The sequence below is a fragment of the Oncorhynchus gorbuscha genome, linkage group LG04 (assembly GCF_021184085.1).
Source record: "Oncorhynchus gorbuscha isolate QuinsamMale2020 ecotype Even-year linkage group LG04, OgorEven_v1.0, whole genome shotgun sequence".
Lineage (NCBI taxonomy): Eukaryota > Metazoa > Chordata > Actinopteri > Salmoniformes > Salmonidae > Oncorhynchus > Oncorhynchus gorbuscha.
The window spans coordinates 35,753,239-35,768,961 of NC_060176.1; positions in this window are offsets into that span (position 1 = coordinate 35,753,239).

The following is a 15,723-nucleotide window of genomic DNA, read 5'->3' on the forward strand; positions in this document are numbered from 1 at the left end:
TGTGTGTGTGTGTGTGTGTGTGTGTGTGTGTGTGTGTGTGTGTGTGTGTGTGTGTGTGTGTGTGTGTGTGTGTGTGTGTGTGTGTGTGTGTGTGTGTGTGTGTGTGTGTGCACTTTCACCACAGTTCCATCTGAGATTAGATCTTTAAATTTGTGACGTGTGAGGGTGTTGTAGTGATTCTCGTCAATCAAATATTTTTAGAGGAAAACCCTCCGGTTTGGGGCACGGTGTGCACACAAGGCCTGCGCCAAAATTAATCAGTTGGATGGGCATTTGCATAGTATTTTTCACAGGACCTCCACATTTTCTTAACGGGTTTTATAGTGAAGACATGTAAAAATGCCTTTTAATGCGGCATGAACACAACCGGTCATGTTTTCATCTGATTGTAAAACAAATCACTTCATAAGTGGTGCATGAGTTTCAAGTTAAAACCTCTTGCAGCCCCTCCCCCCTCCTTTGTGCAATTTCCGCTTAAGACATACCCACATCTAACAGCCTGTAGCTCAGGCACAGAACCAAGGATATGCATATTCTTGGTACCATTTGAAAGAAAATACTCTGAAGTTTGTGTAAATGTGAATTGAATGTAGGAGAATAACACACAATATATCTGGTTTAGATAAAACAATAAAAAAAACATGTTTATTTTTTTATTTTTGTATCATCATCTTTAAAATGAACAAGATAAAACAAACATTCAGATAGGATGATGGGGACAATTTTAGTGATAAATATAAGAGGGCAACAGTACTTGTGCAAAGTTTCAGAATGATAACTTACAAAATGTGTCATGTTTTGTCATTAATTATCATGTCTTGTCCCTGTGCTTCCCCTTCTATTCGTTTCCCTCTGCTGGTCTTATTAGGTTCTTTCCCTCTTTCTATCCCTCTCTCTCCCCCTCCCTCTCTCACTCTCTCGCTCTCTCTTCTCTCTATCGTTCCGTTCCTGCTCCCAGCTGTTCCCATTCCCCTAATCAATCATTTAGTCTTCCCACACCTGTTCCCGATCCTTTTCCCTGATTAGAGTCCCTATTTCTCTCCTTGTTTTCCGTTCCTGCCCTGTCGGATCCTTGTCTATATTCACCGTGCTGTGTCTATGTTTTGCCCTGTCGTGTCGTGTTTCCCTCAGATGCTGCGTGGTGAGCAGGTGTCTGAGTCTGCTAGGTTCAAGTGCCTTCCCGAGGCAACCTGCAGTTCTTGATCAAGTCTCCAGTCTGTTCTCGTCTTTACGAGTAGTATTATGCCTTTTGTTTTGTTAAGTATCTTACTGGATTAAAAACTCTGTTTTCGCCAAGTCGCTTTTGGGTCCTCATTCACCTGCATAACAGAAGGATCCGACCAAGGAATGGACCCAGCGACTGCGACTACAGAGGCTCGTAACACTGCCGTCAAGATCCAAGGAGCCATGCTCGGCAGACACGAGCAGGAATTGTCTGCTGCTCGCCATGCCGTGGAGAACCTGGCCGCTCAGGTTTCCGACCTCTCTGGACAGTTCCAGAGTCTTTGTCTCGTGCCACCTGTTACTTCCTGGCCTGCCGAGCCTCCGGAACCTAGGGTTAATAACCCACCTTGCTACTCCGGGCAGCCCACGGAGTGCCGCTCCTTTCTCACCCAGTGTGATATTGTGTTCTCTCTCCAACCCAACACATACTCTAGCGAGAGAGCTCGGGTTGCTTACGTCATTTCACTCCTTACTGGCCGGGCCCGAGAGTGGGGCACAGCTATCTGGGAGGCAAGGGCTGATTGTTCTAACAATTACCAGAACTTTAAAGAGGAGATGATTCAGGTTTTTGACCGTTCAGTTTTTGGTGGGGAGGCTTCTAGGGCCCTGGCTTCCCTATGCCAAGGTGATCGATCCATAACGGATTACTCTATAGAGTTTCGTACTCTTGCTGCCTCTAGTGACTGGAACGAGCCGGCGCTGCTCGCTCGTTTTCTGGAGGGACTCCACACAGTGGTCAAAGATGAGATTCTCTCTCGGGAGGTTCCTTCCAGTGTGGACTCTTTGATTGCTCTCGCCATCCGCATAGAACGACGGGTAGATCTTCGTCACCAAGCTCGTGGAAGAGAGCTCGCGTCAACGGTGTTTCCCTGCTCCGCATCGCAACCATCTCCCTCCTCTGGCTCAGAGACTGAGCCCATGCAGCTGGGAGGTATTCGCATCTCGACCAAGGAGAGGGAACGGAGGATCACCAACCGCCTGTGTCTCTATTGCGGATTTGATGGACATTTTGTCAATTCATGTCCAGTAAAAGGCCAGAGCTCATCAGTAAGCGGAGGGCTACTGGTGAGCGCTACTACTCAGGTCTCTTCATCTAGATCCTGTACTACTATGTCGGTCCATCTACGCTGGACCGGTTCGGGTGCTACATGCAGTGCCTTGATTGACTCTGGGGCTGAGGGTTGTTTCATGGACGAAGCATGTGTTCGGAAACATAACATTCCTTTCAGACAGTTAGACAAGCCTACGCCCATGTTTGCCTTAGATGGTAGTCATCTTCCCAGTATCAGATTTGAGACACTACCTTTAACTCTCACAGTATCTGGTAACCACAGTGAGACTATTTCTTTTCTGATTTTTCGTTCACCTTTTACACCTGTTGTTTTGGGTCATCCCTGGCTAGTATGTCATAATCCTTCTATTAATTGGTCTTGTAATTCTATCCTATCCTGGAACGTATCTTGTCATGTGAAGTGTTTAATGTCTGCCATCCCTCCCATTTCTTCTGTCCCCACTTCTCAGGAGGAACCTGGCGATTTGACAGGAGTGCCGGAGGAATATCATGATCTGCGCACGGTCTTCAGTCGGTCCCGAGCCAACTCCCTTCCTCCTCACCGGTCGTATGATTGTAGTATTGATCTCCTTCCGGGGACCACTCCTCCTCGGGGTAGACTATACTCTCTGTCGGCTCCCGAACGTAAGGCTCTCGAGGATTATTTATCTGTGTCTCTTGACGCCGGTACCATAGTGCCTTCTTCCTCTCCGGCCGGGGCGGGGTTCTTTTTTGTTAAGAAGAAGGACGGTACTCTGCGCCCCTGCGTGGATTATCGAGGGCTGAATGACATAACGGTTAAGAATCGTTATCCGCTTCCCCTTATGTCATCAGCCTTCGAGATTCTGCAGGGAGCCAGGTGCTTTACTAAGTTGGACCTTCGTAACGCTTACCATCTCGTGCGCATCAGAGAGGGGGACGAGTGGAAAACGGCGTTTAACACTCCGTTAGGGCATTTTGAGTTCCGGGTTCTGCCGTTTGGTCTCGCCAATGCGCCAGCTGTTTTTCAGGCATTAGTTAATGATGTTCTGAGAGACATGCTGAACATCTTTGTTTTTGTCTATCTTGACGATATCCTGATTTTTTCACCGTCACTCGAGATTCATGTTCAGCACGTTCGACGTGTTCTACAGCGCCTTTTAGAGAATTGTCTCTACGTAAAGGCTGAGAAGTGCTCTTTTCATGTCTCCTCCGTTACTTTTCTCGGTTCCGTTATTTCCGCTGAAGGCATTCAGATGGATTCCGCTAAGGTCCAAGCTGTCAGTGATTGGCCCGTTCCAAGGTCACGTGACGAGTTGCAGCGCTTTTTAGGTTTCGCTAATTTCTATCGGCGTTTCATTCGTAATTTCGGTCAAGTTGCTGCCCCTCTCACAGCTCTTACTTCTGTCAAGACGTGTTTTAAGTGGTCCGGTTCCGCCCAGGGAGCTTTTGATCTTCTAAAAGAACGTTTTACGTCCGCTCCTATCCTCGTTACTCCTGACGTCACTAGACAATTCATTGTCGAGGTTGACGCTTCAGAGGTAGGCGTGGGAGCCATTCTTTCCCAGCGCTTCCAGTCTGACGATAAGGTTCATCCTTGCGCTTATTTTTCTCATCGCCTGTCGCCATCTGAGCGCAACTATGATGTGGGTAACCGTGAACTGCTCGCCATCCGCTTAGCCCTAGGCGAATGGCGACAGTGGTTGGAGGGGGGGACAGACCATAAGAACCTTGAGTACATCCGTTCTGCCAAACGACTTAATGCCCGTCAAGCTCGTTGGGCGTTGTTTTTTGCTCGTTTCGAGTTTGTGATTTCTTACCGTCCGGGTAGCAAAAACACCAAGCCTGATGCCTTATCCCGTCTGTTTAGTTCTTCTGTGGCTTCTACTGATCCCGAGGGGATTCTTCCTTATGGGCGTGTTGTCGGGTTAACAGTCTGGGGAATTGAAAGACAGGTTAAGCAAGCACTCACGCACACTGCGTCGCCGCGCTTGTCCTAGTAACCTCCTTTTCGTTCCTGTTTCCACTCGTCTGGCTGTTCTTCAGTGGGCTCACTCTGCCAAGTTAGCTGGTCATCCCGGTGTTCGAGGCACTCTTGCGTCTATTCGCCAGCGCTTTTGGTGGCCGACTCAGGAGCGTGACACGCGCCGTTTCGTGGCTGCTTGTTCGGACTGCGCGCACACTAAGTCGGGTAACTCTCCTCCTGCCGGTCGTCTCAGACCGCTCCCCATTCCTTCTCGACCATGGTCTCACATCGCCCTAGACTTCATTACCGGTCTGCCTTTGTCTGCGGGGAAGACTGTGATTCTTACGGTTGTCGATAGGTTCTCTAAGGCGGCACATTTCATTCCCCTCGCTAAACTTCCTTCCGCTAAGGAGACGGCACAAATCATCATCGAGAATGTGTTCAGAATTCATGGCCTCCCGTTAGACGCCGTTTCAGACAGAGGTCCGCAATTCACGTCACAGTTTTGGAGGGAGTTCTGTCGTTTGATTGGTGCGTCCGTCAGTCTCTCTTCCGGGTTTCATCCCCAGTCTAACGGTCAAGCAGAGAGGGCCAATCAGACGATTGGTCGCATACTACGCAGCCTTTCTTTCAGAAACCCTGCGTCTTGGGCAGAACAGCTCCCCTGGGCAGAATACGCTCACAACTCGCTTCCTTCGTCTGCTACCGGGTTATCTCCGTTTCAGAGTAGTCTGGGTTACCAGCCTCCTCTGTTCTCATCCCAGCTTGCCGAGTCCAGCGTTCCCTCCGCTCAAGCGTTTGTCCAACGTTGTGAGCGCACCTGGAGGAGGGTGAGGTCTGCACTTTGCCGTTACAGGGCACAGACTGTGAGAGCCGCCAATAAACGCAGGATTAAGAGTCCAAGGTATTGTTGCGGCCAGAGAGTGTGGCTTTCCACTCGCAACCTTCCTCTTACGACAGCTTCTCGTAAGTTGACTCCGCGGTTCATTGGTCCGTTCCGTGTCTCCCAGGTCGTCAATCCTGTCGCTGTGCGACTGCTTCTTCCGCGACATCTTCGTCGCGTCCATCCTGTCTTCCATGTCTCCTGTGTCAAGCCCTTTCTTCGCACCCCCGTTCGTCTTCCCTCCCCCCTCCTGTCCTTGTCGAGAGCGCACCTATTTACAAGGTACGTAAGATCATGGACATGCGTTCTCGGGGACGGGGTCACCAATACTTAGTGGATTGGGAGGGTTACGGTCCTGAGGAGAGGAGTTGGGTTCCGTCTCGGGACGTGCTGGACCGTTCACTTATTGATGATTTCCTCCGTTGCCGCCAGGGTTCCTCCTCGAGTGCGCCAGGAGGCGCTCGGTGAGTGGGGGGGTACTGTCATGTTTTGTCATTAATTATCATGTCTTGTCCCTGTGCTTCCCCTTCTATTCGTTTCCCTCTGCTGGTCTTATTAGGTTCTTTCCCTCTTTCTATCCCTCTCTCTCCCCCTCCCTCTCTCACTCTCTCGCTCTCTCTTCTCTCTATCGTTCCGTTCCTGCTCCCAGCTGTTCCCATTCCCCTAATCAATCATTTAGTCTTCCCACACCTGTTCCCGATCCTTTTCCCTGATTAGAGTCCCTATTTCTCTCCTTGTTTTCCGTTCCTGCCCTGTCGGATCCTTGTCTATATTCACCGTGCTGTGTCTATGTTTTGCCCTGTCGTGTCGTGTTTCCCTCAGATGCTGCGTGGTGAGCAGGTGTCTGAGTCTGCTAGGTTCAAGTGCCTTCCCGAGGCAACCTGCAGTTCTTGATCAAGTCTCCAGTCTGTTCTCGTCTTTACGAGTAGTATTATGCCTTTTGTTTTGTTAAGTATCTTACTGGATTAAAAACTCTGTTTTCGCCAAGTCGCTTTTGGGTCCTCATTCACCTGCATAACAAAATGAGTGTGCTTACATGACATTTATCATGAAGTCACCCAGGTGTCCCACACAAGTAGCGCAAATGTACCCAAGTGGCCAAATTGGTGAAGGTATACATTTTGAAACAAATTACTATATACAAAATACCAAAATGGTATTCTGACACCCCCCCCCCCCCCCGCCCCCAAAAAAGAATTGAGGGGAAAAAAAGAAGGAAAAAAAGTATTATTGATTTAAAAATATATGAAAAAAATATATATATACATTTATAAAATGGGTAGCGAATGACTCACTTTACGCTGAAGCTTACTACATGGGTTGGTCTTGCAACACATAAACATGGCGTATTGCCGTTTAGCTCAGCTCATTGGCTATCTACCCAGCTAGATTTCAAGATGATCAGTGATCATTGGGTTAAAAGACAGTCAATCAACAAAACAGCGGGCAAATCATTGGTGCACAATGATGTCATGACTTGTTGTCTTCAAATCGGTTTCTTTCAGTCAATACGTCCCGCGAAATGCCCCATCAGGTTTGATTGTGTTACAAATGAACCAGTTGATTGCAGTGAAACCAAACATGACTGGAAAAGTCACGTTCTGTGTGGGTTATTTACCTGGAATGTGTCGTCGAAAATGGAATGAGACGGAATTCACGACACAAGCGGTTTACAAAATGTTTCGTGTTAGGCTATAAAAACAGATTTTATCAAACAAAAGATCATTCATTGTGTAACAATGAGCATTGGAATTCCAAACAGACGAAGATCATCAAAGGTAAATAATTTATTTGAATGCAGTTTGTGATTATGTTAAGCCTGTGCTGGTTAAAAAAAAATTATGGGGCTCTATGCTCAGATAATCGCATCGTATTCTTTCTCAGTAAATCCTTTTTTTAAATCTGACAACGCAGTTGGATTAGCAAGATTCTAGGCTTTCGATACATGTGATACTAGTATTTTCATGAATGTTTAATATGACTATTTATGTAGCGATCACCGTATGACGTGGAATTTCAGCCCGCTAGCGGGTTCCGTGCACAGAGAGGTTAAGACACTAACAGCTTATAGATGGTAGGCAATTAAGGTCACAGTTATGAAAACTTAGGACACTATAAAGAGGCCTTTCTACTGACTCTGAAAAACACCAAAAGAAAGATGCCCAGGGTCCCTGCTCATCTGTGTGAACGTGCCTTAGGCATGCTGCAAGAAGGCATGAGGACTGCAGATGTGGCCAGGGCAATACATTGCAATGTGAGATGCCTACGACAGTGCTACAGGGAGACAGGAAGGACAGCAGGTCATCCTCGCAGTGGCAGACCATGTGTAACAAGACCTGCACAGGATCGGTACATCTGAACCTCAGACCTGCGGGACAGGTACAGGATGGCATCAACAACTGCCCGAGTTACACCAGGAACGCACAATCCATCAGAGCTCAGACTCTCCGCAATAGGCTGAGAGAGGTTGGACTGAGGGCTTGTAGGCCTGTTGTAAAGGCAGGTCCTTACCAGACATCACCGGCAACAACGTTGCCTATGGGCACAAACCCACCATTATTAGACCAGACAGGACTTTTTATTTATTTAACCAGGTAGGCAAGTTCTCATTTTCAACTGCGACCTGGCCAAGAAAAAGCAAAGCAGTGCGATACAAACAACAACACAGAGTTATATATGGAATAAACAAACATACAGTCAATAATAGAAAGGTCTATATACAATGCGTGCAAATGAAGTAGGATAAGGGAGGTAGGCAATGAATAGGCCATATTGGTGAGATAATTACAATATAGCAATTAAACACTGGAGTGATATATGGGGCGGCAGGGTAGCCTAGTGGTTAGAGCGTTGGACTAGTAACCGGAAGGTTGCAAGTTCAAATCCCCGAGCTGACAAGGTACAAATCTGTAATTCTGCCCATGAACAGGCAGTTAAGCCACTGTTCCTAGGCTGTCATTGAAAATAAGAATTTGTTCTTAACTGACTTGCCTAGTTAAATAAAGGTAAAATAAATATGTGCAGAAGATGAGTGTGCAAAGGAGCAAAATAAATCAAATAAGTAACAGTAGTGGGGTGAGGTAGTTGGATGGGCTATTTACAGATGAGCTACATACAGGTGCAGTGTCTGTGAGCTGCTCTGACAGCTGGTACTTAAAGCTAGTGAGGAAGATATGAGTCTCCAGCTTCAGTGATTTTTCAGTTCGATCCAGTCATTGGCAGTAGAGAACTGGAAGGAAAGGCGGCCAAACGAGGAGTTGGCTTTGGGGGTGAACAGTGAAATTTACCTGCTGGAGCGCGTGCTATGGGTGGGAACTGCTATGGTGACCAGTGTGTTGAGATAAGGCGGGGCTTTACTTAGCAGAGACTTATAGATGATCTGGTGCCAATGTGTTTGGCGAGGGCCAGCCAATGACAGCATACAGGTCGCAGTGGTGGGTAGTATATGAGGCTTTGGTGAAAAAACAGATGGCATTGTGGTAGACTGCATCCAATTCTCTGAGTAGTGTGTTGGATGCTATTTTGTAAATGACATCGCCGAAGTCAAGAATTGGTACGATAGTCAGTTCTACGAGGGTATGTTTGGCAGCATGAGTGAAGGATGCTTTACTGCGAAATAGTCAAGTCGATTCTAGATTTAATTTTGGATTGGAGATGTTTAATGTGAGTCTGGAAGAAGAGTTTACAGCCTAACCAGACACCTAGGTATTTGTAGTTGTACACATATTCTAAGTCAGAACCGTCCAGAGTAGTGATGCTGGACAGGCGGGCAGGTGTGGTGAGCGATCGATTGAAGAGCATGCATTTATTTTTACTTGCATTTAAGAGCAGTTGGAGGCCACGGAAGGAGAGTTGTATGGCATTGAAGTTCGTATGGACGTGTCCAAAGAAAGGCCAGAAGTATACAGAATGGTGTCGTCTGCATAGAGGTGGTTCAGAGACTCACCAGCAGCAAGAGCGACATCATTGATGTAAACAGAGAAAAGAGTCGGCCCAAAGATTGAACCCTGTAGCACCCCCATAGAGACTTCCAGAGTTCTGGACAACAGGCCCTCCGATTTGACACACTGAACACTGTCTGAGAAGTGTCCGACAGTTGGTGGGTGAACCAGGTGAGGTAGTCATTTGAAAAACCAAGGCTGTTGAGTCTGCTGATAAGAATGTGGTGATTGACAGAGTTGAAAGCCTTGGCCAGTTTGATGAATACAGCTGCACAGTATTGTCTCTTATTGATGACGGTTATGATATCATTTAGGAGCGTGGCTGCGGTGCACCCATGACCAGCTCGGAAAACAGATTTGCATAGCGGAGAAGATACGGTGGGATTCGAAATGGTCGGTGATCTGTTTGTTAACTTCGAAGACCTTAGAAAGGCAGGGTAGGATAGATATAGGTCTGTAGCAGTTTGGGTCTAGAGTACCTCCCCCTTTGGTTCCTAACTTCCCTGAAAAGTTGCATATCGCGGGGGCTATTCGATTTTAATGCAGTACGCCATACAATGTTTTTGTGCTGGTCAAGGGCAGTCAGGTCTGAAGTGAACCAGGGGCTATATCTGTTCTGGTTCAACATTTTTGGAATGGGACATGCTTATTTAAGCTGGTGAGAAAAGCCCTTTTAAAGAATAACCAGGCACCATCTACTGATGGAATGAGGTCAGTATCCTTCCAGGATACCCGGGAAAGGTTGATTAGAAAGGCTTGCTCGCTGAAGTGTTTTAGGGAGCGTTTGACAGTGATGAGGGGTGGTCATTTGACCGCAGAACCATTACGGATGCAGGCAATGTGGCAGTGATCACTGAGATCCTGGTTGAAGAGGGCAGGTTGGTTAGGATGATATCTATGAGGGTGCCCGTGTTTACGGATTTGGGGTTGTACCTGGTAGGTTCATTGATAATTTGTGTGAGATTGGGGGCATAAAGCTTAGAATGTAGGATGTCCAGGGTGTTAACCATGTCCCAGTTTAGGTCACCTAACAGCACAAGCTCTGAAGATAGATGGGGGAAATCAATTCACATATGGTGTCCAGGGCACAGCTGGGGGCAGAAGGTGGTCTATAGCAAGTGGCAACTGTGAGAGATTTGTTTCTAGAAAAGTGGATTTTTAAAAGTAGAAGCTCAAGTTGTTTGGGCACAGACCTGGATTTTAAGACAGAACTCTGCAGGCTATCTCTGCAGTAGATTGCAACTCTGCCCCTTTGGCAGTTCTATCTTGTTGGAAAATGTTATAGTTAGGGATGGAAATGTCAGGGTTTTTGGTGATCTTCCTAAGCCAGGATTCATGCACGGCTAGGACATCCAGGTTGGCAGAGTGTGCTATAAAACAAACTTAGGGAGGAAGCTTCTAATGTTAACATGCATGAAACCCAGGCTTTTATGGCTACAAATGTCAACAAATGAGAGCGCCTGGCGAATGGGAGTGGAGCTAGGCACTGCAGGGCCTGGATTAACCTCTACATCACCAGAGGAACAGAGGAGGAGTAGGATAAGGGTATTGCTAAAGGCTATAAGAACTAGTCGTCTAGTACATTCGGGAACAGAGAGTAAAAGGAGCAGGTTTCTGAGAAAGGTAGAATAGGTTCAAGGCATAATGTACAGACAAAGGTATGGTAGGATGTGAATACAGTGGAGGTAAGCCTATGCATTGAGTGACGATGAGAGGCAGCTAGCGGGCCAGGGATAGCAATACAGGCAGCTAGCGGGCCCAGGATAGCAAGCTAGCAGAAGGGCCTTAGAGGGATGCTGCGACGGAAGAAGTCAGTTATAGCCCCCTCGTGCTGTAACGTCGGCAGACCAGTCATCGTGGATCAGCAGGGCTCCGTGTGGTGAAATTGTCCAGGCCAATTGGAAAAATAGGTATAGTGGCCAAAGAATTTGTCCGGTGGGCCTCTTAAGTTAGCAGGCCGTGGCTAGCAGACTAGCAGATGGGCATTTAGGGAACGTTGCGATGGAGGAGTCAGTTGGAAAAAAACCTCGGTTGAAGTACGTCGGTAGTCCAGTCATGATGGGTTGGCGGGGGTCCAGGACAATTGGCAAATAGGTATTGTAGCCCAAGGAGTGGCTGATGGACCTCTTCGGCTAGCCGGGAGATGGGCTTAGCAAAGGCCAGCTCCAGGCTAGTTGGTTCTTGCATTGGGACACACAAGTTAGCCAGGAGTGGCCACTCGGATAGCAGCTAGCTAGCTTTCATGATCCAGGTGAAAAGGTTCCGAGCTTGCAGTAGGAATCCGGAGATATGGAGAAAGTCCGATTTTCTCTGGTTTGAGTCGCTCTGTGCAGACTGGTGAGAGTTGTCCAGGTTAACGGTAGCTGATGACCGTTAGCTGTGGTTAGCTACTAGCAAGTAGCTAGTTAGCTGGCTAGCTTCTGTTGGGGATTCCGGTTCAAAGTAAAGAAAATAGCAGATCCATACCACATTGGGTGAGGCGGATTGCAGGAGAGCATGTTGAAGTTGAGGTTAAGAAAAATATCAAAAATATATGCAGAGAAAAATGATATAAAAAGATGTATACACAATTTATACACGGAACACGATAAGACGACGACAAAAGACGTCTGACTGCTATGCCATCTTGGAATGCCATCTTCACTGACGAGTCTCGGTTTTGTCTCACCAGGGGTGATGGTTGGATTTGCGTTTATCGTTGAAGGAATGAGCGTTACACCGAGGCCTGTACTCTGGAGCGGGATCGATTTGGAGGTTAAGGGTCTTTCATCGTCTGGGGCCGTGTGTCACAGCATCATTGGACCAAGCTTGTTGTCATTGCAGGCAATCTCAACGCTGTGCGTTACAGGGAAGACATCCTCCACCCTCATGTGGTACCCTTCCTGCAGGCTCATCCTGACATGACCCTCCAGCATGACAATCCCAACAGCCATACTGCTCATTCCGTGCGTGACTTCCTGCGAGAGTGTTCTGCCATGGCCAGCGAAGAGCCCGGATCTCAATCCCATTGAGCACGTCTGGAACCTGTTGGATCGGAGGGTGGGGGCTAGGGCCATTCCCCCCAGAAATGTCCGGGAACTTGCAGCTGTCTTGGTGGAAGTGTGGGGTAACATCTCACAGAACTGGCAAATCTGGTGCAGTCCATGAGGAGGAGATACACTGCAGTACTTAATGCAACTGGTGGCCACCCCAGATACTGACTCATACTTTGATTTTGAACCCCCCCCCCCTTTGTTCAGGGACACATTATTCAATTTCTGTTATTCACATGTCTGTGGAACTTTTTCAGTTTATGTCTCAGTTGTTGAATCTTGTTATGTTCATACAAATATTTACACATGTTAAGTTTGCTGAAAATAAACACAGTTGTAACGGGGTTCTTCCTGGGAAGGAGAGGCGTAACAAAATGCGGCGTGGTTAAAATTCATGGTTCTTTTATAAAGAAACTATACATGAATAAACTACAAAAACAAGAAACATGAAAACCCGAAACAGTCCCGTGTGGTACAAATACTGACACAGGAGACAATCACCCACAAAACCCAACACCAAACAGGCTAACAATGACTAACACCTGCCTCTGATTGAGAAACATATCAGTCCAAACACAGAAACAGACAAACTAGACACACAACATAGAATGCCCACTCAGATCACACAGTGACCAAACAAAACATAGAAACATACAAAGCAAACTATGGTCAGAGTGTGACAACAGTTGACAGTGAGAGGACGATTCTTTTTTTGCTGAGTTTATTTTCAATGTGCGGGACTAAATTGAGGCTATGATTAAGAAGTTGGAGCTCTTTTCTGTCATCATTAACAAGGACAACTCACAGGTCTTTCCATCATTATATGAATTTTGTTTGTGCAAATGAATTCAAGCTTACGGACAATGTCAAATGTGATATCTCGAAGCACCTGAGTGAGTTGGGTGAGCAATTACCCAGGTTCTTCCCCGAAACGGATGACATGAACAACTGGATTCGTTATCCCTTTCATGCCCTGATATCTGAACAAGAGCCTGATCAAATTTGCAACAAGCAGTTCTGTGAAAATTTAATTTTATCAGAAGCCACCGCCTGATTTCTGGATTGGGCTGTGCTAAGAGTATCCTGCCTTGGCAGATAGCGCTGTTAAGAAAAGGATGCCCTTTGCAATCACGTGCTATGTGAGTGGATTCTCGGCCAACACTAGCATGACTGTGTGTGAAAAATGATTTAAGACTGAGACTCTCTCCAATACAACCCAACATTGCAGAGTTACAGTATGTGCATCCTTTCAAGCACACCCTTCTCATTTTGGATAAATAGCGTGCCCAATTTCAACTTCCTGCTACGCATGCCAAGAATATAAGATATGCATATTATTAGTAGATGTGGATAGAAAACACTCTGAAGTTTCTTAAACTGTTTGAATCATGTCTGTGAGTATAACAGAACTTATGTAGCAGGCAAAACCCTGAGGACTAACCTTTCAGTTTTTTTTTAGGTCTCTGTCTGTTCAGTGAGTTCTCATGGAGAAACGATATTTCTTAGAAAAGTGTTTTCAGTTCATACCGCTTCTACTGGATGTCACAAGTCTTTGGAATTTGGTTGAGGTTATTCCTTTGTGCAATGAAGAAGTATCGCCATCTAGGAACTGCGTAACACTGTTGAGTTGCGCAAGACTTGAAAAGTAGCTTGGTTTGTTGTCTTAATGTATTGAACACAGACAGACCCGTCTTCAATTTGATCGATTATTGATGTTTAAAAATACCTAAAGTTGTATTACAAAAATAGTTTGAAATGTTTTGGCAAAGTTTACAGGCAACTTTTGAAATATTTTGTAGTGACGTTGCACAATTTGGAAGCTGTTTTTTTCTGGATCAAATGCGCCAAATAAATTGACATTTTGGATATACAGTGCCTTGCGAAAGTATTCGGCCCCCTTGAACTTTGCGACCTTTTTCCACATTTCAGGCTTAAAACATAAAGATATAAAACTGTATTTTTTTGAAGAATGAACAACAAGTGGGACACAATCATGAAGTGGACTGACATTTATTGGATATTTCAAACTTTTTTAACAAATCAAAAACTGAAAAATTGGGCGTGCAAAATTATTCAGCCCCCTTAAGTTAATACTTTGTAGCGCCACCTTTTGCTGCGATTACAGCTGTAAGTCGCTTGGGGTTTGTCTCTATCAGTTTTGTACATCGAGAGACTGAAATTTTGTTCCCATTCCTCCTTGCAAAACAGCTCGAGCTCAGTGAGGTTGGATGGAGAGCATTTGTGAACAGCAGTTTTCAGTTCTTTCCACAGATTCTCGATTGGATTCAGGTTTGGACTTTGACTTGGCCATTCTAACACCTGGATATGTTTATTTTTGAACCATTCCATTTTAGATTTTTCTTTATGTTTTGGATCATTATCTTGTTGGAAGACAAATCTCCGTCCCAGTCTCAGGTCTTTTGCAGACTCCATCAGGTTTTCTTCCAGAATGGTCCTGTATTTGGCTCCATCCATCTTCCCATCAATTTTAACCATCTTCCCTGTCCCTGCTGAAGAAAAGCAGGCCCAAACCATGATGCTGCCACCACCATGTTTGACAGTGGGGATGGTGTGTTCAGGGTGATGAGCTGTGTTGCTTTTACGCCAAACATAACGTTTTGCATTGTTGCCAAAAAGTTCAATTTTGGTTTCATCTGACCAGAGCACCTTCTTCCACATGTTTGGTGTGTCTCCCAGGTGGCTTGTGGCAAACTTTAAACGACACTTTTTATGGATATCTTTAAGAAATGGCTTTCTTCTTGCCACTCTTCCATAAAGGCCAGATTTGTGCAATATACGACTGATTGTTGTCCTATGGACAGAGTCTCCCACCTCAGCTGTAGATCTCTGCAGTTCATCCAGAGTGATCATGGGCCTCTTGGCTGCATCTCTGATCAGTCTTCTCCTTGTATAAGCTGAAAGTTTAGAGGGACGGCCAGGTCTTGGTAGATTTGCAGTGGTCTGATACTCCTTCCATTTCAATATTATCACTTGCACAGTGCTCCTTGGGATGTTTAAAGCTTGGGAAATCTTTTTGTATCCAAATCCGCCTTTAAACTTCTTCACAACAGTATCTCGGACCTGCCTGGTGTGTTCCTTGTTCTTCATGATGCTCTCTGCGCTTTTAACGGACCTCTGAGACTATCACAGTGCAGGTGCATTTATACGGAGACTTGATTACACACAGGTGGCTTGTATTTATTAGTCATTCATTAGTCATTTAGGTCAACATTGGATCATTCAGAGATCCTCACTGAACTTCTGGAGAGAGTTTGCTGCACTGAAAGTAAAGGGGCTGAATAATTTTTGATTTGTTAAAAAAGTTGTTGTTGATTCTTCACAAAAAAATACAGTTTTATATCTTTATGTTTGAAGCCTGAAATGTGGCAAAAGTTTGCAAAGTTCAAGGGGGCCAAATACTTTCGCAAGGCACTGTATATGGACGGAATTAATCGAACAAAAGGACCAATTGTGATGTTTATGGGACATATTGGAGTGCCAACAAAAGAAGCTTGTCAAAGGTAAGGCATGTTTTATATTTTATTTCTGTGTTTTGTGTAGCACCTGCAGGATTGATATATGCTACCCTCTTTGTTTACTGTTGTGCTATCATCAGATAATAGCTTCTTATGCTTTCACCGAAAAGC